The sequence below is a fragment of the Chiloscyllium punctatum genome, chromosome 18 (genome assembly GCF_047496795.1).
Source record: "Chiloscyllium punctatum isolate Juve2018m chromosome 18, sChiPun1.3, whole genome shotgun sequence".
NCBI classification, from domain to species: Eukaryota; Metazoa; Chordata; class Chondrichthyes; order Orectolobiformes; family Hemiscylliidae; genus Chiloscyllium; species Chiloscyllium punctatum.
The window spans coordinates 30,029,670-30,057,178 of NC_092756.1; the positions used below are offsets into that span (position 1 = coordinate 30,029,670).

The following is a 27,509-nucleotide window of genomic DNA, read 5'->3' on the forward strand; positions in this document are numbered from 1 at the left end:
TGTGTCTGAAAATGCATTTGGTTTTCCAGTTTTGTTTGTGTTCCGTGTTAAATGCTTTCTGTTTTGCGATTCTCTCAATACATTACGAATTAACAGGTTTTCTGAGGTAACTTCCAGCTGCAAAAATCCTCAACTGAGAATCTGGGAAACTTTCACGGAGTATGGTCAGTCGGAGCAAAAGTAAGGAAGTCGTTCGTTTCTGCAGTGTTTCACAATGCTACCTTTCCCGGGAGCCGTCGAACAGACTAAATGATTTTGCCACAGACTGCGACGGTAAGCTCCGGAAAAAAGAAATTCTTTAAAGCAGGTGAAAGCAACACAACGTTACCGGGGTACACCGCGTGGAAACAGATACTTAGGTGTATCTCGTCCATGCTCACCACATAGCCAAAATTAAACAAGTCCCATGAAACAACGAGTTAACGGAAACAGAAAGGTGAAAGGTACAATGGCTTCAACTTTCAGTGTTGGATGCCACTGAGCTGCAGCGGCTGCGACCGCGGCTTGTTTCTGTAGTGTAGTGGTCATCACGTTCGCCTTACACGCGAAAGGTCCCCAGTTCGAAACTGGGCAGAAACTGCTTTGCTCTTCAACTGCAGCCTTTGACATCGACAAGAACGGAGCTTTCTTGCTTGCTTTCCCATGTGCAAACCTGCCTTCGCGTTTGCTTGAATAAATCTTCTCTCGTAGTGTAGTGCAATGCAATGCAATTCCATTTAATTACTGTGCAAAGCATTGTAAAGTTTTTCTCCAACATGGTTCTGATCATACGCCATTCTGTTTGAGAGTGTAGTTACCCCCTTCTGATCCTTCCACGAAAAGCATTACCGCATTCGCATTCCTTGCGCAGGCGGCCCGGTTCAAAGACAGGGAAGAAGCTGATGTGCTGGTGTCACAGTGCACCACGGATTCTTCAACTAGTCTGTCTGTCAAATGTATCCCAAAGTCGTCTCTGAAAGACCTCATTTGGAAGGTGTCTGTCGTTATTCAACGTGCGAGAATTGGCACCAGAGGTCCTGAATCATGTTTTGGAGCAGTTCACACGTTAGTGGCTCATTCAATCAGCAACAGCAATGAAAGAAATTACACTCTCAGAGGAACCTCTGGACCTGTGCTTTCATAGCGTCGCTAGTATTAAGGTACGCCCCGAGATCTAAGCCACGTTGGAACTGAAACGGAGGAATCGACAGAGAGGCTATAGAATGACATCGCATCCATTTGGTTTTCTTTAAATCACTGACGAGCAGGAAAATGTAAACGGGGAAGGCGAGTGGGGAAGTGAGGCAGTTGCAGCTCTGGAGAAAGTCCTTCTTTGTGATTCACTCAGCAACCAGAGACGTGACGGTGACTCAGGCGTGAGAGCTCTTCACATCGTGAACAAACAGCAATCAAGGGCAGTTAGCACCTCTTCCGGAGTGGGGGTGGGGTGAGGTAATTACCTTTTGACTTCTGTTACTATGTTCAGAAACTGCCTTTTGGATTGAGGTGAACAGAAACTGCATTTCTAAAAAGCACAATGGAACTTGTTAAAATTTATTGAGTCGCTTTTTCTCATCGATTCCCACACAGGTTTCCAACTCAGTTGGTATCCATGAGGCTCATGTCCAGGTGTGATAATCTCTGCAGCAAATTGCACGGTTAAGGTAAAAGGCAAGGAAAGTGGCATCTCGAACCGGCCCCGAGGTCAGACCTTCCTCACAATGTAATCTGTCGTTCTCGGATTGTAATACTACCTCCGGTTTTAGGATGGAACATTCTTTGGGAACCTTATTCTGCAAAACAGACACAGTGCCTGAAACTATGCTGCACGGTATGATTTGAGACACGGCCAGCTCAGCTTTGTGCATTTTCCCTGTAGTCCGGTGTGTTTCATGTTCCGTGTAAACGTGTAAGTTGTCCTGTTTCGAACAATGGGTGAAATCATTTAGCAAAGCAAGAATCGAAATTTCAGTAATGTCAAGTAGCTCATGGTAATTTGACCCAATCATAACCGCTCATATATTCTCACGCACTCACAGATAAATTTGTAGCTGAATCCAGTCTGAGAAGATAGACTCAGCTTACCAGTGATTTTTGTCTGGATTGATGGGCTATCGTTAACTGCTGAGAAATTGATATTGTAGACGGGCACATCCCAGCAGCTGTGCGAGTCGGAGAGGGATCATGGAACCTTTTTCACTTGAGTTTACATCTGTTGTTATGCAGGAACACAATTGGAAGTGCAAGAAAATGGACTCGCGGGCGTGTTGCTAGTGTGGCCGAGCGGTCTAAGGCGCTGGATTAAGGCTCCCGTCGCGCCCGAGCGGTGGGTTCGAATCCCACCGCTGCCGTTTCGGCGGAGCTGCTGGTTTAAATGCTGTTTCATTCCCCTGCTGAAATTCTGTTTAAACCAGAAGAAAAATGAGTTTGCTTCCCGGGGAATTGACTGCGTTGTGGGAATTTTCCAAAGTGTCTGTGCTGTCATGATCGTGTTCGCCTCCCGCGCGGAAAATCGCCAGCGGCTCCACTGTTGCTTTCTGTTCCAGGCAAGTTGAGCTTTTACTGGAACTGAATGGAGACTGTTGTTGCGAAACAGAGTCCTACGGTGACTCGACTCGTCGTTATTTGGTTTTCTGGCCAATGAGAAAATCGTTCCAATGTATTTCGATGTCATATGTTATTGAATTTCTCCCACTTCCTCCTTTTCCGTCCTGGAGTCATCGGAAGGGAAAGGTAATCTAATCGAGACTGTGATTGGTGAAATTCACTTTTTATGGCCCATTCTTATTATGTTCTTTCTTTGTCTCTTTGCAGCATTGTCTGGGCAGTGGTGGTGCACTCAGGCTCCAGTATGTTTGAAAGAGTAGTTTGGAATTGCCCTGTTGTTATTTGTGTGATTACTTTATGGCTCATGCCCCCGGACTGTCTCACATTTAGCATTCATGCTCGCTGTGTCTGAAAATGCATTTGGTTTTCCAGTTTTGTTTGTGTTCCGTGTTAAATGCTTTCTGTTTTGCGATTCTCTCAATACATTACGAATTAACAGGTTTTCTGAGGTAACTTCCAGCTGCAAAAATCCTCAACTGAGAATCTGGGAAACTTTCACGGAGTATGGTCAGTCGGAGCAAAAGTAAGGAAGTCGTTCGTTTCTGCAGTGTTTCACAATGCTACCTTTCCCGTGAGCCGTCGAAGAGACTAAATGATTTTGCCACAGACTGCGACGGTAAGCTCCGGAAAAACGAAATTCTTTAAAGCAGGTGAAAGCAACACAACGTTACCGGGGTACACCGCGTGGAAACAGATACTTAGGTGTATCTCGTCCATGCTCACCACATAGCCAAAATTAAACAAGTCCCATGAAACAACGAGTTAACGGAAACAGAAAGGTGAAAGGTACAATGGCTTCAACTTTCAGTGTTGGATGCCACTGAGCTGCAGCGGCTGAGACCGCGGCTTGTTTCTGTAGTGTAGTGGTCATCACGTTCGCCTTACACGCGAAAGGTCCCCAGTTCGAAACTGGGCAGAAACTGCTTTGCTCTTCAACTGCAGCCTTTGACATCGACAAGAACGGAGCTTTCTTGCTTGCTTTCCCATGTGCAAACCTGCCTTCGCGTTTGCTTGAATAAATCTTCTCTCGTAGTGTAGTGCAATGCAATGCAATTCCATTTAATTACTGTGCAAAGCATTGTAAAGTTTTTCTCCAACATGGTTCTGATCATACGCCATTCTGTTTGAGAGTGTAGTTACCCCCTTCTGATCCTTCCACGAAAAGCATTACCGCATTCGCATTCCTTGCGCAGGCGGCCCGGTTCAAAGACAGGGAAGAAGCTGATGTGCTGGTGTCACAGTGCACCACGGATTCCTCAACTAGTCTGTCTGTCAAATGTATCCCAAAGTCGTCTCTGAAAGACCTCATTTGGAAGGTGTCTGTCGTTATTCAACGTGCGAGAATTGGCACCAGAGGTCCTGAATCATGTTTTGGAGCAGTTCACACGTTAGTGGCTCATTCAATCAGCAACAGCAATGAAAGAAATTACACTCTCAGAGGAACCTCTGGACCTGTGCTTTCATAGCGTCGCTAGTATTAAGGTGCGACCCGAGATCTAAGCCACGTTGGAACTGAAACGGAGGAATCGACAGAGAGGCTACAGAATTACATCGCATCCATTTGGTTTTCTTTAAATCACTGACGAGCTGGAAAATGTAAACGGGGAAGGCGAGTGGGGAAGTGAGGCAGTTGCAGCTCTGGAGAAAGTCCTTCTTTGTGATTCACTCAGCAACCAGAGACGTGACGGTGACTCAGGCGTGAGAGCTCTTCACATCGTGAACAAACAGCAATCAAGGGCAGTTAGCACCTCTTCCGGAGTGGGGGTGGGGTGAGGTAATTACCTTTTGACTTCTGTTACTATGTTCAGAAACTGCCTTTTGGATTGAGGTGAACAGAAACTGCATTTCTAAAAAGCACAATGGAACTTGTTAAAATTTATTGAGTCGCTTTTTCTCATCGATTCCCACACAGGTTTCCAACTCAGTTGGTATCCATGAGGCTCATGTCCAGGTGTGATAATCTCTGCAGCAAATTGCACGGTTAAGGTAAAAGGCAAGGAAAGTGGCATCTCGAACCGGCCCCGAGGTCAGACCTTCCTCACAATGTAATCTGTCGTTCTCGGATTGTAATACTACCTCCGGTTTTAGGATGGAACATTCTTTGGGAACCTTATTCTGCAAAACAGACACAGTGCCTGAAACTATGCTGCACGGTATGATTTGAGACACGGCCAGCTCAGCTTTGTGCATTTTCCCTGTAGTCCGGTGTGTTTCATGTTCCGTGTAAACGTGTAAGTTGTCCTGTTTCGAACAATGGGTGAAATCATTTAGCAAAGCAAGAATCGAAATTTCAGTAATGTCAAGTAGCTCATGGTAATTTGACCCAATCATAACCGCTCATATATTCTCACGCACTCACAGATAAATTTGTAGCTGAATCCAGTCTGAGAAGATAGACTCAGCTTACCAGTGATTTTTGTCTGGATTGATGGGCTATCGTTAACTGCTGAGAAATTGATATTGTAGACGGGCACATCCCAGCAGCTGTGCGAGTCGGAGAGGGATCATGGAACCTTTTTCACTTGAGTTTACATCTGTTGTTATGCAGGAACACAATTGGAAGTGCAAGAAAATGGACTCGCGGGCGTGTTGCTAGTGTGGCCGAGCGGTCTAAGGCGCTGGATTAAGGCTCCCGTCGCGCCCGAGCGGTGGGTTCGAATCCCACCGCTGCCGTTTCGGCGGAGCTGCTGGTTTAAATGCTGTTTCATTCCCCTGCTGAAATTCTGTTTAAACCAGAAGAAAAATGAGTTTGCTTCCCGGGGAATTGACTGCGTTGTGGGAATTTTCCAAAGTGTCTGTGCTGTCATGATCGTGTTCGCCTCCCGCGCGGAAAATCGCCAGCGGCTCCACTGTTGCTTTCTGTTCCAGGCAAGTTGAGCTTTTACTGGAACTGAATGGAGACTGTTGTTGCGAAACAGAGTCCTACGGTGACTCGACTCGTCGTTATTTGGTTTTCTGGCCAATGAGAAAATCGTTCCAATGTATTTCGATGTCATATGTTATTGAATTTCTCCCACTTCCTCCTTTTCCGTCCTGGAGTCATCGGAAGGGAAAGGTAATCTAATCGAGACTGTGATTGGTGAAATTCACTTTTTATGGCCCATTCTTATTATGTTCTTTCTTTGTCTCTTTGCAGCATTGTCTGGGCAGTGGTGGTGCACTCAGGCTCCAGTATGTTTGAAAGAGTAGTTTGGAATTGCCCTGTTGTTATTTGTGTGATTACTTTATGGCTCATGCCCCCGGACTGTCTCACATTTAGCATTCATGCTCGCTGTGTCTGAAAATGCATTTGGTTTTCCAGTTTTGTTTGTGTTCCGTGTTAAATGCTTTCTGTTTTGCGATTCTCTCAATACATTACGAATTAACAGGTTTTCTGAGGTAACTTCCAGCTGCAAAAATCCTCAACTGAGAATCTGGGAAACTTTCACGGAGTATGGTCAGTCGGAGCAAAAGTAAGGAAGTCGTTCGTTTCTGCAGTGTTTCACAATGCTACCTTTCCCGTGAGCCGTCGAAGAGACTAAATGATTTTGCCACAGACTGCGACGGTAAGCTCCGGAAAAACGAAATTCTTTAAAGCAGGTGAAAGCAACACAACGTTACCGGGGTACACCGCGTGGAAACAGATACTTAGGTGTATCTCGTCCATGCTCACCACATAGCCAAAATTAAACAAGTCCCATGAAACAACGAGTTAACGGAAACAGAAAGGTGAAAGGTACAATGGCTTCAACTTTCAGTGTTGGATGCCACTGAGCTGCAGCGGCTGAGACCGCGGCTTGTTTCTGTAGTGTAGTGGTCATCACGTTCGCCTTACACGCGAAAGGTCCCCAGTTCGAAACTGGGCAGAAACTGCTTTGCTCTTCAACTGCAGCCTTTGACATCGACAAGAACGGAGCTTTCTTGCTTGCTTTCCCATGTGCAAACCTGCCTTCGCGTTTGCTTGAATAAATCTTCTCTCGTAGTGTAGTGCAATGCAATGCAATTCCATTTAATTACTGTGCAAAGCATTGTAAAGTTTTTCTCCAACATGGTTCTGATCATACGCCATTCTGTTTGAGAGTGTAGTTACCCCCTTCTGATCCTTCCACGAAAAGCATTACCGCATTCGCATTCCTTGCGCAGGCGGCCCGGTTCAAAGACAGGGAAGAAGCTGATGTGCTGGTGTCACAGTGCACCACGGATTCCTCAACTAGTCTGTCTGTCAAATGTATCCCAAAGTCGTCTCTGAAAGACCTCATTTGGAAGGTGTCTGTCGTTATTCAACGTGCGAGAATTGGCACCAGAGGTCCTGAATCATGTTTTGGAGCAGTTCACACGTTAGTGGCTCATTCAATCAGCAACAGCAATGAAAGAAATTACACTCTCAGAGGAACCTCTGGACCTGTGCTTTCATAGCGTCGCTAGTATTAAGGTGCGACCCGAGATCTAAGCCACGTTGGAACTGAAACGGAGGAATCGACAGAGAGGCTACAGAATTACATCGCATCCATTTGGTTTTCTTTAAATCACTGACGAGCTGGAAAATGTAAACGGGGAAGGCGAGTGGGGAAGTGAGGCAGTTGCAGCTCTGGAGAAAGTCCTTCTTTGTGATTCACTCAGCAACCAGAGACGTGACGGTGACTCAGGCGTGAGAGCTCATCACATCATGAACAAACAGCAATCAAGGGCAGTTACCACCTCTTCCGGAGTGGGGGTGGGGTGAGGAAATTACCTTTTGTCTTCTGTTACTATGTTCAGAAACTGCCTTTTGGATTGAGGTGAACAGAAACTGCATTTCTAAAAAGCACCATGGAACTTGTTAAAATGTATTGAGTCGCTTTTTCTCATCGATTCCCACACAGGTTTCCAACTCAGTTGGTATCCATGAGGCTCATGTCCAGGTGTGATAATCTCTGCAGCAAATTGCACGGTTAAGGTAAAAGGCAAGGAAAGTGGCATCTCGAACCGGCCCCGAGGTCAGACCTTCCTCACAATGTAATCTGTCGTTCTCGGATTGTAATACTACCTCCGGTTTTAGGATGGAACATTCTTTGGGAACCTTATTCTGCAAAACAGACACAGTGCCTGAAACTATGCTGCACGGTATGATTTGGGACACGGCCTGCTCAGCTTTGTGCATTTTCACTGTAGTCCGGTGTGTTTCATGTTCCGTGTAAACGTGTAAGTTGTCCTGTTTCGAGCAATGGGTGAAATCATTTAGCAAAGCAAGAATCGAAATTTCAGTAATGTCAAGTAGCTCATGGTAATTTGACCCAATCATAACCGATCATATATTCTCACGCACTCACAGATACATTTGTAGCTGAATCCAATCTGAGAAGATAGACTCAGCTTACCAGTGATATTTGTCTGGATTGATGGGCTGTCGTTAACTGCTGAGAAATTGATATTGTAGACGGGCACATCCCAGCAGCTGTGCGAGTCGGAGAGGGATCATGGAACCTTTTTCACTTGAGTTTACATCTGTTGTTATGCAGGAAAACAATTGGAAGTGCAAGAAAATGGACCCGCGGGCGTAATGCTAGTGTGGCCGAGCGGTCTAAGCCGCTGGATTAAGACTCCCGCCTCGTCCGAGGGGTGGGTTCGAATCCCACCGCTGCCGTTTCTGCGGAGCTGCTGGTTTAAATGCTGTTTCATTCCCCTGCTGCATTTCTGTTTGAAACAGAAGCAAAATGAGTTTGCTTCCCGGGGAATTTCCTGCGGTGTGGGAAAGTGCCGCATTTTCCAAAGTGTCTGTGCTGTCATGATCGTGTTCGCCTCCCGCGCGGAAAATCGCCAGCGGCTCCACTGTTGCTTTCTGTTCCAGGCAAGTTGAGCTTTTACTGGAACTGAATGGAGACTGTTGTTGCGAAACAGAGTCCTACGGTGACTCGACTCGTCGTTATTTGGTTTTCTGGCCAATGAGAAAATCGTTCCAATGTATTTCGATGTCATATGTTATTGAATTTCTCCCACTTCCTCCTTTTCCGTCCTGGAGTCATCGGAAGGGAAAGGTAATCTAATCGAGACTGTGATTGGTGAAATTCACTTTTTATGGCCCATTCTTATTATGTTCTTTCTTTGTCTCTTTGCAGCATTGTCTGGGCAGTGGTGGTGCACCCAGGCTCCAGTATGTTTGAAAGAGTAGTTTGGAATTGCCCTGTTGTTATTTCTGTGATTACTTTATGGCTCATGCCCCCGGACTGTCTCACATTTAGCATTCATGCTCGCTGTGTCTGAAAATGCATTTGGTTTTCCAGTTTTGTTTGTGTTCCGTGTTAAATGCTTTCTGTTTTGCGATTCTCTCAATACATTACGAATTAACAGGGTTTCTGAGGTAACTTCCAGCTGCAAAAATCCTCAACTGAGAATCTGGGAAACTTTCACGGAGTATGGTCAGTCGGAGCAAAAGTAAGGAAGTCGTTCGTTTCTGCAGTGTTTCACAATGCTACCTTTCCCGGGAGCCGTCGAACAGACTAAATGATTTTGCCACAGACTGCGACGGTAAGCTCCGCAAAAACGAAATTCTTTAAAGCAGGTGAAAGCAACACAACGTTACCGGGGTACACCGCGTGGAAACAGATACTTAGGTGTATCTCGTCCATGCTCACCACATAGCCAAATTTAAACAAGTCCCATGAAACAACGAGTTAACGGAAACAGAAAGGTGAAAGGTACAATGGCTTCAACTTTCAGTGTTGGATGCCACTGAGCTGCAGCGGCTGCGACCGCGGCTTGTTTCTGTAGTGTAGTGGTCATCACGTTCGCCTTCCGCGCGAAAGGTCCCCAGTTCGAAACTGGGCAGAAACTGCTTTGCTCTTCAACTGCAGCCTTTGACATCGACAAGAACGGAACTTTCTTGCTAGCTTTCCCATGTGCAAACCTGCCTTCGCGTTTGCTTGAATAAATCTTCTCTCGTAGTGTAGTGCAATGCAATGCAATTCCATTTAATTACTGTGCAAAGCATTGTAAAGTTTTTCTCCAACATGGTTCTGATCATACGCCATTCTGTTTGAGAGTGTAGTTACCCCCTTCTGATCCTTCCACGAAAAGCATTACCGCATTCGCATTCCTTGCGCAGGCGGCCCGGTTCAAAGACAGGGAAGAAGCTGATGTGCTGGTGTCACAGTGCACCACGGATTCCTCAACTAGTCTGTCTGTCAAATGTATCCCAAAGTCGTCTCTGAAAGACCTCATTTGGAAGGTGTCTGTCGTTATTCAACGTGCGAGAATTGGCACCAGAGGTCCTGAATCATGTTTTGGAGCAGTTCACACGTTGGTGGCTCATTCAATCAGCAACAGCAATGAAAGAAATTACACTCTCAGAGGAACCTCTGGACCTGTGCTTTCATAGCGTCGCTAGTATTAAGGTGCGACCCGAGATCTAAGCCACGTTGGAACTGAAACGGAGGAATCGACAGAGAGGCTACAGAATTACATCGCATCCATTTGGTTTTCTTTAAATCACTGACGAGCAGGAAAATGTAAACGGGGAAGGCGAGTGGGGAAGTGAGGCAGTTGCAGCTCTGGAGAAAGTCCTTCTTTGTGATTCACTCAGCAACCAGAGACGTGACGGTGACTCAGGCGTGAGAGCTCATCACATCATGAACAAACAGCAATCAAGGGCAGTTAGCACCTCTTCCGGAGTGGGGGTGGGGTGAGGAAATTACCTTTTGTCTTCTGTTACTATGTTCAGAAACTGCCTTTTGGATTGAGGTGAACAGAAACTGCATTTCTAAAAAGCACCATGGAACTTGTTAAAATGTATTGAGTCGCTTTTTCTCATCGATTCCCACACAGGTTTCCAACTCAGTTGGTATCCATGAGGCTCATGTCCAGGTGTGATAATCTCTGCAGCAAATTGCACGGTTAAGGTAAAAGGCAAGGAAAGTGGCATCTCGAACCGGCCCCGAGGTCAGACCTTCCTCACAATGTAATCTGTCGTTCTCGGATTGTAATACTACCTCCGGTTTTAGGATGGAACATTCTTTGGGAACCTTATTCTGCAAAACAGACACAGTGCCTGAAACTATGCTGCACGGTATGATTTGGGACACGGCCTGCTCAGCTTTGTGCATTTTCCCTGTAGACCGGTGTGTTTCATGTTCCGTGTAAACGTGTAAGTTGTCCTGTTTCGAGCAATGGGTGAAATCATTTAGCAAAGTAAGAATCGAAATTTCAGTAATGTCAAGTAGCTCATGGTAATTTGACCCAATCATAACCGATCATATATTCTCACGCACTCACAGATAAATTTGTAGCTGAATCCAGTCTGAGAAGATAGACTCAGCTTACCAGTGATTTTTGTCTGGATTGATGGGCTATCGTTAACTGCTGAGAAATTGATATTGTAGACGGGCACATCCCAGCAGCTGTGCGAGTCGGAGAGGGATCATGGAACCTTTTTCACTTGAGTTTACATCTGTTGTTATGCAGGAAAACAATTGGAAGTGCAAGAAAATTGACCGGCGGGCGTGTTGCTAGTGTGGCCGAGCGGTCTAAGGCGCTGGATTAAGGCTCCCGTCGCGCCCGAGGGGTGGGTTCGAATCCCACCGCTGCCGTTTCTGCGGAGCTGCTGGTTTAAATGCTGTTTCATTCCCCTGCTGCATTTCTGTTGGAAACAGAAGCAAAATGAGTTTGCTTCCCGGGGAATTTCCTGCGGTGTGGGAAAGTGCCGAATTTTCCAAAGTGTCTGTGCTGTCATGATCGTGTTCGCCTCCCGCGCGGAAAATCGCCAGCGGCTCCACTGTTGCTTTCTGTTCCAGGCAAGTTGAGCTTTTACTGGAACTGAATGGAGACTGTTGTTGCGAAACAGAGTCCTACGGTGACTCGACTCGTCGTTATTTGGTTTTCTGGCCAATGAGAAAATCGTTCCAATGTATTTCGATGTCATATGTTATTGAATTTCTCCCACTTCCTCCTTTTCCGTCCTGGAGTCATCGGAAGGGAAAGGTAATCTAATCGAGACTGTGATTGGTGAAATTCACTTTTTATGGCCCATTCTTATTATGTTCTTTCTTTGTCTCTTTGCAGCATTGTCTGGGCAGTGGTGGTGCACTCAGGCTCCAGTATGTTTGAAAGAGTAGTTTGGAATTGCCCTGTTGTTATTTGTGTGATTACTTTATGGCTCATGCCCCCGGACTGTCTCACATTTAGCATTCATGCTCGCTGTGTCTGAAAATGCATTTGGTTTTCCAGTTTTGTTTGTGTTCCGTGTTAAATGCTTTCTGTTTTGCGATTCTCTCAATACATTACGAATTAACAGGTTTTCTGAGGTAACTTCCAGCTGCAAAAATCCTCAACTGAGAATCTGGGAAACTTTCACGGAGTATGGTCAGTCGGAGCAAAAGTAAGGAAGTCGTTCGTTTCTGCAGTGTTTCACAATGCTACCTTTCCCGGGAGCCGTCGAACAGACTAAATGATTTTGCCACAGACTGCGACGGTAAGCTCCGCAAAAACGAAATTCTTTAAAGCAGGTGAAAGCAACACAACGTTACCGGGGTACACCGCGTGGAAACAGATACTTAGGTGTATCTCGTCCATGCTCACCACATAGCCAAATTTAAACAAGTCCCATGAAACAACGAGTTAACGGAAACAGAAAGGTGAAAGGTACAATGGCTTCAACTTTCAGTGTTGGATGCCACTGAGCTGCAGCGGCTGCGACCGCGGCTTGTTTCTGTAGTGTAGTGGTCATCACGTTCGCCTTCCGCGCGAAAGGTCCCCAGTTCGAAACTGGGCAGAAACTGCTTTGCTCTTCAACTGCAGCCTTTGACATCGACAAGAACGGAACTTTCTTGCTAGCTTTCCCATGTGCAAACCTGCCTTCGCGTTTGCTTGAATAAATCTTCTCTCGTAGTGTAGTGCAATGCAATGCAATTCCATTTAATTACTGTGCAAAGCATTGTAAAGTTTTTCTCCAACATGGTTCTGATCATACGCCATTCTGTTTGAGAGTGTAGTTACCCCCTTCTGATCCTTCCACGAAAAGCATTACCGCATTCGCATTCCTTGCGCAGGCGGCCCGGTTCAAAGACAGGGAAGAAGCTGATGTGCTGGTGTCACAGTGCACCACGGATTCCTCAACTAGTCTGTCTGTCAAATGTATCCCAAAGTCGTCTCTGAAAGACCTCATTTGGAAGGTGTCTGTCGTTATTCAACGTGCGAGAATTGGCACCAGAGGTCCTGAATCATGTTTTGGAGCAGTTCACACGTTAGTGGCTCATTCAATCAGCAACAGCAATGAAAGAAATTACACTCTCAGAGGAACCTCTGGACCTGTGCTTTCATAGCGTCGCTAGTATTAAGGTGCGACCCGAGATCTAAGCCACGTTGGAACTGAAACGGAGGAATCGACAGAGAGGCTACAGAATTACATCGCATCCATTTGGTTTTCTTTAAATCACTGACGAGCAGGAAAATGTAAACGGGGAAGGCGAGTGGGGAAGTGAGGCAGTTGCAGCTCTGGAGAAAGTCCTTCTTTGTGATTCACTCAGCAACCAGAGACGTGACGGTGACTCAGGCGTGAGAGCTCATCACATCATGAACAAACAGCAATCAAGGGCAGTTAGCACCTCTTCCGGAGTGGGGGTGGGGTGAGGAAATTACCTTTTGTCTTCTGTTACTATGTTCAGAAACTGCCTTTTGGATTGAGGTGAACAGAAACTGCATTTCTAAAAAGCACCATGGAACTTGTTAAAATGTATTGAGTCGCTTTTTCTCATCGATTCCCACACAGGTTTCCAACTCAGTTGGTATCCATGAGGCTCATGTCCAGGTGTGATAATCTCTGCAGCAAATTGCACGGTTAAGGTAAAAGGCAAGGAAAGTGGCATCTCGAACCGGCCCCGAGGTCAGACCTTCCTCACAATGTAATCTGTCGTTCTCGGATTGTAATACTACCTCCGGTTTTAGGATGGAACATTCTTTGGGAACCTTATTCTGCAAAACAGACACAGTGCCTGAAACTATGCTGCACGGTATGATTTGGGACACGGCCTGCTCAGCTTTGTGCATTTTCCCTGTAGACCGGTGTGTTTCATGTTCCGTGTAAACGTGTAAGTTGTCCTGTTTCGAGCAATGGGTGAAATCATTTAGCAAAGTAAGAATCGAAATTTCAGTAATGTCAAGTAGCTCATGGTAATTTGACCCAATCATAACTGATCATATATTCTCACGCACTCACAGATAAATTTGTAGCTGAATCCAGTCTGAGAAGATAGACTCAGCTTACCAGTGATTTTTGTCTGGATTGATGGGCTATCGTTAACTGCTGAGAAATTGATATTGTAGACGGGCACATCCCAGCAGCTGTGCGAGTCGGAGAGGGATCATGGAACCTTTTTCACTTGAGTTTACATCTGTTGTTATGCAGGAAAACAATTGGAAGTGCAAGAAAATTGACCGGCGGGCGTGTTGCTAGTGTGGCCGAGCGGTCTAAGGCGCTGGATTAAGGCTCCCGTCGCGCCCGAGGGGTGGGTTCGAATCCCACCGCTGCCGTTTCTGCGGAGCTGCTGGTTTAAATGCTGTTTCATTCCCCTGCTGCATTTCTGTTGGAAACAGAAGCAAAATGAGTTTGCTTCCCGGGGAATTTCCTGCGGTGTGGGAAAGTGCCGAATTTTCCAAAGTGTCTGTGCTGTCATGATCGTGTTCGCCTCCCGCGCGGAAAATCGCCAGCGGCTCCACTGTTGCTTTCTGTTCCAGGCAAGTTGAGCTTTTACTGGAACTGAATGGAGACTGTTGTTGCGAAACAGAGTCCTACGGTGACTCGACTCGTCGTTATTTGGTTTTCTGGCCAATGAGAAAATCGTTCCAATGTATTTCGATGTCATATGTTATTGAATTTCTCCCACTTCCTCCTTTTCCGTCCTGGAGTCATCGGAAGGGAAAGGTAATCTAATCGAGACTGTGATTGGTGAAATTCACTTTTTATGGCCCATTCTTATTATGTTCTTTCTTTGTCTCTTTGCAGCATTGTCTGGGCAGTGGTGGTGCACTCAGGCTCCAGTATGTTTGAAAGAGTAGTTTGGAATTGCCCTGTTGTTATTTGTGTGATTACTTTATGGCTCATGCCCCCGGACTGTCTCACATTTAGCATTCATGCTCGCTGTGTCTGAAAATGCATTTGGTTTTCCAGTTTTGTTTGTGTTCCGTGTTAAATGCTTTCTGTTTTGCGATTCTCTCAATACATTACGAATTAACAGGTTTTCTGAGGTAACTTCCAGCTGCAAAAATCCTCAACTGAGAATCTGGGAAACTTTCACGGAGTATGGTCAGTCGGAGCAAAAGTAAGGAAGTCGTTCGTTTCTGCAGTGTTTCACAATGCTACCTTTCCCGGGAGCCGTCGAACAGACTAAATGATTTTGCCACAGACTGCGACGGTAAGCTCCGGAAAAAAGAAATTCTTTAAAGCAGGTGAAAGCAACACAACGTTACCGGGGTACACCGCGTGGAAACAGATACTTAGGTGTATCTCGTCCATGCTCACCACATAGCCAAAATTAAACAAGTCCCATGAAACAACGAGTTAACGGAAACAGAAAGGTGAAAGGTACAATGGCTTCAACTTTCAGTGTTGGATGCCACTGAGCTGCAGCGGCTGCGACCGCGGCTTGTTTCTGTAGTGTAGTGGTCATCACGTTCGCCTTACACGCGAAAGGTCCCCAGTTCGAAACTGGGCAGAAACTGCTTTGCTCTTCAACTGCAGCCTTTGACATCGACAAGAACGGAGCTTTCTTGCTTGCTTTCCCATGTGCAAACCTGCCTTCGCGTTTGCTTGAATAAATCTTCTCTCGTAGTGTAGTGCAATGCAATGCAATTCCATTTAATTACTGTGCAAAGCATTGTAAAGTTTTTCTCCAACATGGTTCTGATCATACGCCATTCTGTTTGAGAGTGTAGTTACCCCCTTCTGATCCTTCCACGAAAAGCATTACCGCATTCGCATTCCTTGCGCAGGCGGCCCGGTTCAAAGACAGGGAAGAAGCTGATGTGCTGGTGTCACAGTGCACCACGGATTCTTCAACTAGTCTGTCTGTCAAATGTATCCCAAAGTCGTCTCTGAAAGACCTCATTTGGAAGGTGTCTGTCGTTATTCAACGTGCGAGAATTGGCACCAGAGGTCCTGAATCATGTTTTGGAGCAGTTCACACGTTAGTGGCTCATTCAATCAGCAACAGCAATGAAAGAAATTACACTCTCAGAGGAACCTCTGGACCTGTGCTTTCATAGCGTCGCTAGTATTAAGGTACGCCCCGAGATCTAAGCCACGTTGGAACTGAAACGGAGGAATCGACAGAGAGGCTATAGAATGACATCGCATCCATTTGGTTTTCTTTAAATCACTGACGAGCAGGAAAATGTAAACGGGGAAGGCGAGTGGGGAAGTGAGGCAGTTGCAGCTCTGGAGAAAGTCCTTCTTTGTGATTCACTCAGCAACCAGAGACGTGACGGTGACTCAGGCGTGAGAGCTCTTCACATCGTGAACAAACAGCAATCAAGGGCAGTTAGCACCTCTTCCGGAGTGGGGGTGGGGTGAGGTAATTACCTTTTGACTTCTGTTACTATGTTCAGAAACTGCCTTTTGGATTGAGGTGAACAGAAACTGCATTTCTAAAAAGCACAATGGAACTTGTTAAAATTTATTGAGTCGCTTTTTCTCATCGATTCCCACACAGGTTTCCAACTCAGTTGGTATCCATGAGGCTCATGTCCAGGTGTGATAATCTCTGCAGCAAATTGCACGGTTAAGGTAAAAGGCAAGGAAAGTGGCATCTCGAACCGGCCCCGAGGTCAGACCTTCCTCACAATGTAATCTGTCGTTCTCGGATTGTAATACTACCTCCGGTTTTAGGATGGAACATTCTTTGGGAACCTTATTCTGCAAAACAGACACAGTGCCTGAAACTATGCTGCACGGTATGATTTGAGACACGGCCAGCTCAGCTTTGTGCATTTTCCCTGTAGTCCGGTGTGTTTCATGTTCCGTGTAAACGTGTAAGTTGTCCTGTTTCGAACAATGGGTGAAATCATTTAGCAAAGCAAGAATCGAAATTTCAGTAATGTCAAGTAGCTCATGGTAATTTGACCCAATCATAACCGCTCATATATTCTCACGCACTCACAGATAAATTTGTAGCTGAATCCAGTCTGAGAAGATAGACTCAGCTTACCAGTGATTTTTGTCTGGATTGATGGGCTATCGTTAACTGCTGAGAAATTGATATTGTAGACGGGCACATCCCAGCAGCTGTGCGAGTCGGAGAGGGATCATGGAACCTTTTTCACTTGAGTTTACATCTGTTGTTATGCAGGAACACAATTGGAAGTGCAAGAAAATGGACTCGCGGGCGTGTTGCTAGTGTGGCCGAGCGGTCTAAGGCGCTGGATTAAGGCTCCCGTCGCGCCCGAGCGGTGGGTTCGAATCCCACCGCTGCCGTTTCGGCGGAGCTGCTGGTTTAAATGCTGTTTCATTCCCCTGCTGAAATTCTGTTTAAACCAGAAGAAAAATGAGTTTGCTTCCCGGGGAATTGACTGCGTTGTGGGAATTTTCCAAAGTGTCTGTGCTGTCATGATCGTGTTCGCCTCCCGCGCGGAAAATCGCCAGCGGCTCCACTGTTGCTTTCTGTTCCAGGCAAGTTGAGCTTTTACTGGAACTGAATGGAGACTGTTGTTGCGAAACAGAGTCCTACGGTGACTCGACTCGTCGTTATTTGGTTTTCTGGCCAATGAGAAAATCGTTCCAATGTATTTCGATGTCATATGTTATTGAATTTCTCCCACTTCCTCCTTTTCCGTCCTGGAGTCATCGGAAGGGAAAGGTAATCTAATCGAGACTGTGATTGGTGAAATTCACTTTTTATGGCCCATTCTTATTATGTTCTTTCTTTGTCTCTTTGCAGCATTGTCTGGGCAGTGGTGGTGCACTCAGGCTCCAGTATGTTTGAAAGAGTAGTTTGGAATTGCCCTGTTGTTATTTGTGTGATTACTTTATGGCTCATGCCCCCGGACTGTCTCACATTTAGCATTCATGCTCGCTGTGTCTGAAAATGCATTTGGTTTTCCAGTTTTGTTTGTGTTCCGTGTTAAATGCTTTCTGTTTTGCGATTCTCTCAATACATTACGAATTAACAGGTTTTCTGAGGTAACTTCCAGCTGCAAAAATCCTCAACTGAGAATCTGGGAAACTTTCACGGAGTATGGTCAGTCGGAGCAAAAGTAAGGAAGTCGTTCGTTTCTGCAGTGTTTCACAATGCTACCTTTCCCGTGAGCCGTCGAAGAGACTAAATGATTTTGCCACAGACTGCGACGGTAAGCTCCGGAAAAACGAAATTCTTTAAAGCAGGTGAAAGCAACACAACGTTACCGGGGTACACCGCGTGGAAACAGATACTTAGGTGTATCTCGTCCATGCTCACCACATAGCCAAAATTAAACAAGTCCCATGAAACAACGAGTTAACGGAAACAGAAAGGTGAAAGGTACAATGGCTTCAACTTTCAGTGTTGGATGCCACTGAGCTGCAGCGGCTGAGACCGCGGCTTGTTTCTGTAGTGTAGTGGTCATCACGTTCGCCTTACACGCGAAAGGTCCCCAGTTCGAAACTGGGCAGAAACTGCTTTGCTCTTCAACTGCAGCCTTTGACATCGACAAGAACGGAGCTTTCTTGCTTGCTTTCCCATGTGCAAACCTGCCTTCGCGTTTGCTTGAATAAATCTTCTCTCGTAGTGTAGTGCAATGCAATGCAATTCCATTTAATTACTGTGCAAAGCATTGTAAAGTTTTTCTCCAACATGGTTCTGATCATACGCCATTCTGTTTGAGAGTGTAGTTACCCCCTTCTGATCCTTCCACGAAAAGCATTACCGCATTCGCATTCCTTGCGCAGGCGGCCCGGTTCAAAGACAGGGAAGAAGCTGATGTGCTGGTGTCACAGTGCACCACGGATTCCTCAACTAGTCTGTCTGTCAAATGTATCCCAAAGTCGTCTCTGAAAGACCTCATTTGGAAGGTGTCTGTCGTTATTCAACGTGCGAGAATTGGCACCAGAGGTCCTGAATCATGTTTTGGAGCAGTTCACACGTTGGTGGCTCATTCAATCAGCAACAGCAATGAAAGAAATTACACTCTCAGAGGAACCTCTGGACCTGTGCTTTCATAGCGTCGCTAGTATTAAGGTGCGACCCGAGATCTAAGCCACGTTGGAACTGAAACGGAGGAATCGACAGAGAGGCTACAGAATTACATCGCATCCATTTGGTTTTCTTTAAATCACTGACGAGCAGGAAAATGTAAACGGGGAAGGCGAGTGGGGAAGTGAGGCAGTTGCAGCTCTGGAGAAAGTCCTTCTTTGTGATTCACTCAGCAACCAGAGACGTGACGGTGACTCAGGCGTGAGAGCTCATCACATCATGAACAAACAGCAATCAAGGGCAGTTAGCACCTCTTCCGGAGTGGGGGTGGGGTGAGGAAATTACCTTTTGTCTTCTGTTACTATGTTCAGAAACTGCCTTTTGGATTGAGGTGAACAGAAACTGCATTTCTAAAAAGCACCATGGAACTTGTTAAAATGTATTGAGTCGCTTTTTCTCATCGATTCCCACACAGGTTTCCAACTCAGTTGGTATCCATGAGGCTCATGTCCAGGTGTGATAATCTCTGCAGCAAATTGCACGGTTAAGGTAAAAGGCAAGGAAAGTGGCATCTCGAACCGGCCCCGAGGTCAGACCTTCCTCACAATGTAATCTGTCGTTCTCGGATTGTAATACTACCTCCGGTTTTAGGATGGAACATTCTTTGGGAACCTTATTCTGCAAAACAGACACAGTGCCTGAAACTATGCTGCACGGTATGATTTGGGACACGGCCTGCTCAGCTTTGTGCATTTTCACTGTAGTCCGGTGTGTTTCATGTTCCGTGTAAACGTGTAAGTTGTCCTGTTTCGAGCAATGGGTGAAATCATTTAGCAAAGCAAGAATCGAAATTTCAGTAATGTCAAGTAGCTCATGGTAATTTGACCCAATCATAACCGATCATATATTCTCACGCACTCACAGATACATTTGTAGCTGAATCCAATCTGAGAAGATAGACTCAGCTTACCAGTGATTTTTGTCTGGATTGATGGGCTGTCGTTAACTGCTGAGAAATTGATATTGTAGACGGGCACATCCCAGCAGCTGTGCGAGTCGGAGAGGGATCATGGAACCTTTTTCACTTGAGTTTACATCTGTTGTTATGCAGGAAAACAATTGGAAGTGCAAGAAAATGGACCCGCGGGCGTAATGCTAGTGTGGCCGAGCGGTCTAAGCCGCTGGATTAAGACTCCCGCCTCGTCCGAGGGGTGGGTTCGAATCCCACCGCTGCCGTTTCTGCGGAGCTGCTGGTTTAAATGCTGTTTCATTCCCCTGCTGCATTTCTGTTTGAAACAGAAGCAAAATGAGTTTGCTTCCCGGGGAATTTCCTGCGGTGTGGGAAAGTGCCGCATTTTCCAAAGTGTCTGTGCTGTCATGATCGTGTTCGCCTCCCGCGCGGAAAATCGCCAGCGGCTCCACTGTTGCTTTCTGTTCCAGGCAAGTTGAGCTTTTACTGGAACTGAATGGAGACTGTTGTTGCGAAACAGAGTCCTACGGTGACTCGACTCGTCGTTATTTGGTTTTCTGGCCAATGAGAAAATCGTTCCAATGTATTTCGATGTCATATGTTATTGAATTTCTCCCACTTCCTCCTTTTCCGTCCTGGAGTCATCGGAAGGGAAAGGTAATCTAATCGAGACTGTGATTGGTGAAATTCACTTTTTATGGCCCATTCTTATTATGTTCTTTCTTTGTCTCTTTGCAGCATTGTCTGGGCAGTGGTGGTGCACCCAGGCTCCAGTATGTTTGAAAGAGTAGTTTGGAATTGCCCTGTTGTTATTTGTGTGATTACTTTATGGCTCATGCCCCCGGACTGTCTCACATTTAGCATTCATGCTCGCTGTGTCTGAAAATGCATTTGGTTTTCCAGTTTTGTTTGTGTTCCGTGTTAAATGCTTTCTGTTTTGCGATTCTCTCAATACATTACGAATTAACAGGGTTTCTGAGGTAACTTCCAGCTGCAAAAATCCTCAACTGAGAATCTGGGAAACTTTCACGGAGTATGGTCAGTCGGAGCAAAAGTAAGGAAGTCGTTCGTTTCTGCAGTGTTTCACAATGCTACCTTTCCCGGGAGCGGTCGAACAGACTAAATGATTTTGCCACAGACTGCGACGGTCAGCTCCGCAAAAGCGTAATTCTTTAAAGCAGGTGTAAGCAACACAACGTTACCGGGTTACACCGCGTGGAAACAGATACTTCGGTGTATCTCGTCCATGCTCACCACATAGCCAAATTTAAACAAGTCCCATGAAACAACGAGGTAACGGAAACAGAAAGGTGAAAGGTACAATGGCTTCAACTTTCAGTGTTGGATGCCACTGAGCTGCAGCGCCTGCGACCGCGGCTTGTTTCTGTAGTGTAGTGGTCATCACGTTCGCCTTACACGCGAAAGGTCCCCAGTTCGAAACTGGGCAGAAACTGCTTTGCTCTTCAACTGCAGCCTTTGACATCGACAAGAACGGAGCTTTCTTGCTTGCTTTCCCATGTGCAAACCTGCCTTCGCGTTTGCTTGAATAAATCTTCTCTCGTAGTGTAGTGCAATGCAATGCAATTCCATTTAATTACTGTGCAAAGCATTGTAAAGTTTTTCTCCAACATGGTTCTGATCATACGCCATTCTGTTTGAGAGTGTAGTTACCCCCTTCTGATCCTTCCACGAAAAGCATTACCGCATTCGCATTCCTTGCGCAGGCGGCCCGGTTCAAAGACAGGGAAGAAGCTGATGTGCTGGTGTCACAGTGCACCACGGATTCCTCAACTAGTCTGTCTGTCAAATGTATCCCAAAGTCGTCTCTGAAAGACCTCATTTGGAAGGTGTCTGTCGTTATTCAACGTGCGAGAATTGGCACCAGAGGTCCTGAATCATGTTTTGGAGCAGTTCACACGTTGGTGGCTCATTCAATCAGCAACAGCAATGAAAGAAATTACACTCTCAGAGGAACCTCTGGACCTGTGCTTTCATAGCGTCGCTAGTATTAAGGTGCGACCCGAGATCTAAGCCACGTTGGAACTGAAACGGAGGAATCGACAGAGAGGCTACAGAATTACATCGCATCCATTTGGTTTTCTTTAAATCACTGACGAGCAGGAAAATGTAAACGGGGAAGGCGAGTGGGGAAGTGAGGCAGTTGCAGCTCTGGAGAAAGTCCTTCTTTGTGATTCACTCAGCAACCAGAGACGTGACGGTGACTCAGGCGTGAGAGCTCATCACATCATGAACAAACAGCAATCAAGGGCAGTTAGCACCTCTTCCGGAGTGGGGGTGGGGTGAGGAAATTACCTTTTGTCTTCTGTTACTATGTTCAGAAACTGCCTTTTGGATTGAGGTGAACAGAAACTGCATTTCTAAAAAGCACCATGGAACTTGTTAAAATGTATTGAGTCGCTTTTTCTCATCGATTCCCACACAGGTTTCCAACTCAGTTGGTATCCATGAGGCTCATGTCCAGGTGTGATAATCTCTGCAGCAAATTGCACGGTTAAGGTAAAAGGCAAGGAAAGTGGCATCTCGAACCGGCCCCGAGGTCAGACCTTCCTCACAATGTAATCTGTCGTTCTCGGATTGTAATACTACCTCCGGTTTTAGGATGGAACATTCTTTGGGAACCTTATTCTGCAAAACAGACACAGTGCCTGAAACTATGCTGCACGGTATGATTTGGGACACGGCCTGCTCAGCTTTGTGCATTTTCCCTGTAGACCGGTGTGTTTCATGTTCCGTGTAAACGTGTAAGTTGTCCTGTTTCGAGCAATGGGTGAAATCATTTAGCAAAGTAAGAATCGAAATTTCAGTAATGTCAAGTAGCTCATGGTAATTTGACCCAATCATAACCGATCATATATTCTCACGCACTCACAGATAAATTTGTAGCTGAATCCAGTCTGAGAAGATAGACTCAGCTTACCAGTGATTTTTGTCTGGATTGATGGGCTATCGTTAACTGCTGAGAAATTGATATTGTAGACGGGCACATCCCAGCAGCTGTGCGAGTCGGAGAGGGATCATGGAACCTTTTTCACTTGAGTTTACATCTGTTGTTATGCAGGAAAACAATTGGAAGTGCAAGAAAATTGACCGGCGGGCGTGTTGCTAGTGTGGCCGAGCGGTCTAAGGCGCTGGATTAAGGCTCCCGTCGCGCCCGAGGAGTGGGTTCGAATCCCACCGCTGCCGTTTCTGCGGAGCTGCTGGTTTAAATGCTGTTTCATTCCCCTGCTGCATTTCTGTTGGAAACAGAAGCAAAATGAGTTTGCTTCCCGGGGAATTTCCTGCGGTGTGGGAAAGTGCCGAATTTTCCAAAGTGTCTGTGCTGTCATGATCGTGTTCGCCTCCCGCGCGGAAAATCGCCAGCGGCTCCACTGTTGCTTTCTGTTCCAGGCAAGTTGAGCTTTTACTGGAACTGAATGGAGACTGTTGTTGCGAAACAGAGTCCTACGGTGACTCGACTCGTCGTTATTTGGTTTTCTGGCCAATGAGAAAATCGTTCCAATGTATTTCGATGTCATATGTTATTGAATTTCTCCCACTTCCTCCTTTTCCGTCCTGGAGTCATCGGAAGGGAAAGGTAATCTAATCGAGACTGTGATTGGTGAAATTCACTTTTTATGGCCCATTCTTATTATGTTCTTTCTTTGTCTCTTTGCAGCATTGTCTGGGCAGTGGTGGTGCACTCAGGCTCCAGTATGTTTGAAAGAGTAGTTTGGAATTGCCCTGTTGTTATTTGTGTGATTACTTTATGGCTCATGCCCCCGGACTGTCTCACATTTAGCATTCATGCTCGCTGTGTCTGAAAATGCATTTGGTTTTCCAGTTTTGTTTGTGTTCCGTGTTAAATGCTTTCTGTTTTGCGATTCTCTCAATACATTACGAATTAACAGGTTTTCTGAGGTAACTTCCAGCTGCAAAAATCCTCAACTGAGAATCTGGGAAACTTTCACGGAGTATGGTCAGTCGGAGCAAAAGTAAGGAAGTCGTTCGTTTCTGCAGTGTTTCACAATGCTACCTTTCCCGGGAGCCGTCGAACAGACTAAATGATTTTGCCACAGACTGCGACGGTAAGCTCCGCAAAAACGAAATTCTTTAAAGCAGGTGAAAGCAACACAACGTTACCGGGGTACACCGCGTGGAAACAGATACTTAGGTGTATCTCGTCCATGCTCACCACATAGCCAAATTTAAACAAGTCCCATGAAACAACGAGTTAACGGAAACAGAAAGGTGAAAGGTACAATGGCTTCAACTTTCAGTGTTGGATGCCACTGAGCTGCAGCGGCTGCGACCGCGGCTTGTTTCTGTAGTGTAGTGGTCATCACGTTCGCCTTCCGCGCGAAAGGTCCCCAGTTCGAAACTGGGCAGAAACTGCTTTGCTCTTCAACTGCAGCCTTTGACATCGACAAGAACGGAACTTTCTTGCTAGCTTTCCCATGTGCAAACCTGCCTTCGCGTTTGCTTGAATAAATCTTCTCTCGTAGTGTAGTGCAATGCAATGCAATTCCATTTAATTACTGTGCAAAGCATTGTAAAGTTTTTCTCCAACATGGTTCTGATCATACGCCATTCTGTTTGAGAGTGTAGTTACCCCCTTCTGATCCTTCCACGAAAAGCATTACCGCATTCGCATTCCTTGCGCAGGCGGCCCGGTTCAAAGACAGGGAAGAAGCTGATGTGCTGGTGTCACAGTGCACCACGGATTCCTCAACTAGTCTGTCTGTCAAATGTATCCCAAAGTCGTCTCTGAAAGACCTCATTTGGAAGGTGTCTGTCGTTATTCAACGTGCGAGAATTGGCACCAGAGGTCCTGAATCATGTTTTGGAGCAGTTCACACGTTAGTGGCTCATTCAATCAGCAACAGCAATGAAAGAAATTACACTCTCAGAGGAACCTCTGGACCTGTGCTTTCATAGCGTCGCTAGTATTAAGGTGCGACCCGAGATCTAAGCCACGTTGGAACTGAAACGGAGGAATCGACAGAGAGGCTACAGAATTACATCGCATCCATTTGGTTTTCTTTAAATCACTGACGAGCAGGAAAATGTAAACGGGGAAGGCGAGTGGGGAAGTGAGGCAGTTGCAGCTCTGGAGAAAGTCCTTCTTTGTGATTCACTCAGCAACCAGAGACGTGACGGTGACTCAGGCGTGAGAGCTCATCACATCATGAACAAACAGCAATCAAGGGCAGTTAGCACCTCTTCCGGAGTGGGGGTGGGGTGAGGAAATTACCTTTTGTCTTCTGTTACTATGTTCAGAAACTGCCTTTTGGATTGAGGTGAACAGAAACTGCATTTCTAAAAAGCACCATGGAACTTGTTAAAATGTATTGAGTCGCTTTTTCTCATCGATTCCCACACAGGTTTCCAACTCAGTTGGTATCCATGAGGCTCATGTCCAGGTGTGATAATCTCTGCAGCAAATTGCACGGTTAAGGTAAAAGGCAAGGAAAGTGGCATCTCGAACCGGCCCCGAGGTCAGACCTTCCTCACAATGTAATCTGTCGTTCTCGGATTGTAATACTACCTCCGGTTTTAGGATGGAACATTCTTTGGGAACCTTATTCTGCAAAACAGACACAGTGCCTGAAACTATGCTGCACGGTATGACTTGGGACACGGCCTGCTCAGCTTTGTGCATTTTCCCTGTAGACCGGTGTGTTTCATGTTCCGTGTAAACGTGTAAGTTGTCCTGTTTCGAGCAATGGGTGAAATCATTTAGCAAAGTAAGAATCGAAATTTCAGTAATGTCAAGTAGCTCATGGTAATTTGACCCAATCATAACCGATCATATATTCTCACGCACTCACAGATAAATTTGTAGCTGAATCCAGTCTGAGAAGATAGACTCAGCTTACCAGTGATTTTTGTCTGGATTGATGGGCTATCGTTAACTGCTGAGAAATTGATATTGTAGACGGGCACATCCCAGCAGCTGTGCGAGTCGGAGAGGGATCATGGAACCTTTTTCACTTGAGTTTACATCTGTTGTTATGCAGGAAAACAATTGGAAGTGCAAGAAAATTGACCGGCGGGCGTGTTGCTAGTGTGGCCGAGCGGTCTAAGGCGCTGGATTAAGGCTCCCGTCGCGCCCGAGGGGTGGGTTCGAATCCCACCGCTGCCGTTTCTGCGGAGCTGCTGGTTTAAATGCTGTTTCATTCCCCTGCTGCATTTCTGTTGGAAACAGAAGCAAAATGAGTTTGCTTCCCGGGGAATTTCCTGCGGTGTGGGAAAGTGCCGAATTTTCCAAAGTGTCTGTGCTGTCATGATCGTGTTCGCCTCCCGCGCGGAAAATCGCCAGCGGCTCCACTGTTGCTTTCTGTTCCAGGCAAGTTGAGCTTTTACTGGAACTGAATGGAGACTGTTGTTGCGAAACAGAGTCCTACGGTGACTCGACTCGTCGTTATTTGGTTTTCTGGCCAATGAGAAAATCGTTCCAATGTATTTCGATGTCATATGTTATTGAATTTCTCCCACTTCCTCCTTTTCCGTCCTGGAGTCATCGGAAGGGAAAGGTAATCTAATCGAGACTGTGATTGGTGAAATTCACTTTTTATGGCCCATTCTTATTATGTTCTTTCTTTGTCTCTTTGCAGCATTGTCTGGGCAGTGGTGGTGCACTCAGGCTCCAGTATGTTTGAAAGAGTAGTTTGGAATTGCCCTGTTGTTATTTCTGTGATTACTTTATGGCTCATGCCCCCGGACTGTCTCACATTTAGCATTCATGCTCGCTGTGTCTGAAAATGCATTTGGTTTTCCAGTTTTGTTTGTGTTCCGTGTTAAATGCTTTCTGTTTTGCGATTCTCTCAATACATTACGAATTAACAGGTTTTCTGAGGTAACTTCCAGCTACAAAAATCCTCAACTGAGAATCTGGGAAACTTTCACGGAGTATGGTCAGTCGGAGCAAAAGTAAGGAAGTCGTTCGTTTCTGCAGTGTTTCACAATGCTACCTTTCCCGGGAGCCGTCGAAGAGACTAAATGATTTTGCCACAGACTGCGACGGTAAGCTCCGGAAAAACGAAATTCTTTAAAGCATGTGAAAGCAACACAACGTTACCGGGGTACACCGCGTGGAAACAGATACTTAGGTGTATCTCGTCCATGCTCACCACATAGCCAAAATTAAACAAGTCCCATGAAACAACGAGTTAACGGAAACAGAAAGGTGAAAGGTACAATGGCTTCAACTTTCAGTGTTGGATGCCACTGAGCTGCAGCGGCTGCGACCGCGGCTTGTTTCTGTAGTGTAGTGGTCATCACGTTCGCCTTACACGCGAAAGGTCCCCAGTTCGAAACTGGGCAGAAACTGCTTTGCTCTTCAACTGCAGCCTTTGACATCGACAAGAACGGAGCTTTCTTGCTTGCTTTCCCATGTGCAAACCTGCCTTCGCGTTTGCTTGAATAAATCTTCTCTCGTAGTGTAGTGCAATGCAATGCAATTCCATTTAATTACTGTGCAAAGCATTGTAAAGTTTTTCTCCAACATGGTTCTGATCATACGCCATTCTGTTTGAGAGTGTAGTTACCCCCTTCTGATCCTTCCACGAAAAGCATTACCGCATTCGCATTCCTTGCGCAGGCGGCCCGGTTCAAAGACAGGGAAGAAGCTGATGTGCTGGTGTCACAGTGCACCACGGATTCCTCAACTAGTCTGTCTGTCAAATGTATCCCAAAGTCGTCTCTGAAAGACCTCATTTGGAAGGTGTCTGTCTTATTCGACGTGCGAGAATTGGCACCAGAGGTCCTGAATCATGTTTTGCAGCAGTTCACACGTTAGTGGCTCATTCAATCAGCAACAGCAATGAAAGAAATTACACTCTCAG

General features: G+C 46.0%; 10 non-coding genes across 10 annotated transcripts; all 10 read left to right on the forward strand.

Annotated features, from left to right (window-relative positions):
- The first annotated feature begins 506 nt into the window (after positions 1-506).
- Positions 507-579, forward strand: trnav-uac (transfer RNA valine (anticodon UAC)). The gene has a single exon. It is a non-coding gene; the product is annotated as a tRNA-Val (tRNA).
- Positions 580-3,435: 2,856 nt separating this feature from the next.
- Positions 3,436-3,508, forward strand: trnav-uac (transfer RNA valine (anticodon UAC)). Its single transcript has one exon. It is a non-coding gene; the product is annotated as a tRNA-Val (tRNA).
- A 2,856-nt stretch (positions 3,509-6,364) lies between these two features.
- Positions 6,365-6,437, forward strand: trnav-uac (transfer RNA valine (anticodon UAC)). The gene has a single exon. It is a non-coding gene; the product is annotated as a tRNA-Val (tRNA).
- A 2,865-nt stretch (positions 6,438-9,302) lies between these two features.
- Positions 9,303-9,375, forward strand: trnag-ucc (transfer RNA glycine (anticodon UCC)). Its single transcript has one exon. It is a non-coding gene; the product is annotated as a tRNA-Gly (tRNA).
- A 2,865-nt stretch (positions 9,376-12,240) lies between these two features.
- trnag-ucc (transfer RNA glycine (anticodon UCC)) lies at positions 12,241-12,313 on the forward strand. Its single transcript has one exon. It is a non-coding gene; the product is annotated as a tRNA-Gly (tRNA).
- A 2,865-nt stretch (positions 12,314-15,178) lies between these two features.
- Positions 15,179-15,251, forward strand: trnav-uac (transfer RNA valine (anticodon UAC)). Its single transcript has one exon. It is a non-coding gene; the product is annotated as a tRNA-Val (tRNA).
- Positions 15,252-18,107: 2,856 nt separating this feature from the next.
- Positions 18,108-18,180, forward strand: trnav-uac (transfer RNA valine (anticodon UAC)). Its single transcript has one exon. It is a non-coding gene; the product is annotated as a tRNA-Val (tRNA).
- Positions 18,181-21,045: 2,865 nt separating this feature from the next.
- On the forward strand, positions 21,046-21,118 carry trnav-uac (transfer RNA valine (anticodon UAC)). The gene has a single exon. It is a non-coding gene; the product is annotated as a tRNA-Val (tRNA).
- Positions 21,119-23,983: 2,865 nt separating this feature from the next.
- Positions 23,984-24,056, forward strand: trnag-ucc (transfer RNA glycine (anticodon UCC)). The gene has a single exon. It is a non-coding gene; the product is annotated as a tRNA-Gly (tRNA).
- A 2,865-nt stretch (positions 24,057-26,921) lies between these two features.
- On the forward strand, positions 26,922-26,994 carry trnav-uac (transfer RNA valine (anticodon UAC)). Its single transcript has one exon. It is a non-coding gene; the product is annotated as a tRNA-Val (tRNA).
- Positions 26,995-27,509: the final 515 nt, after the last annotated feature.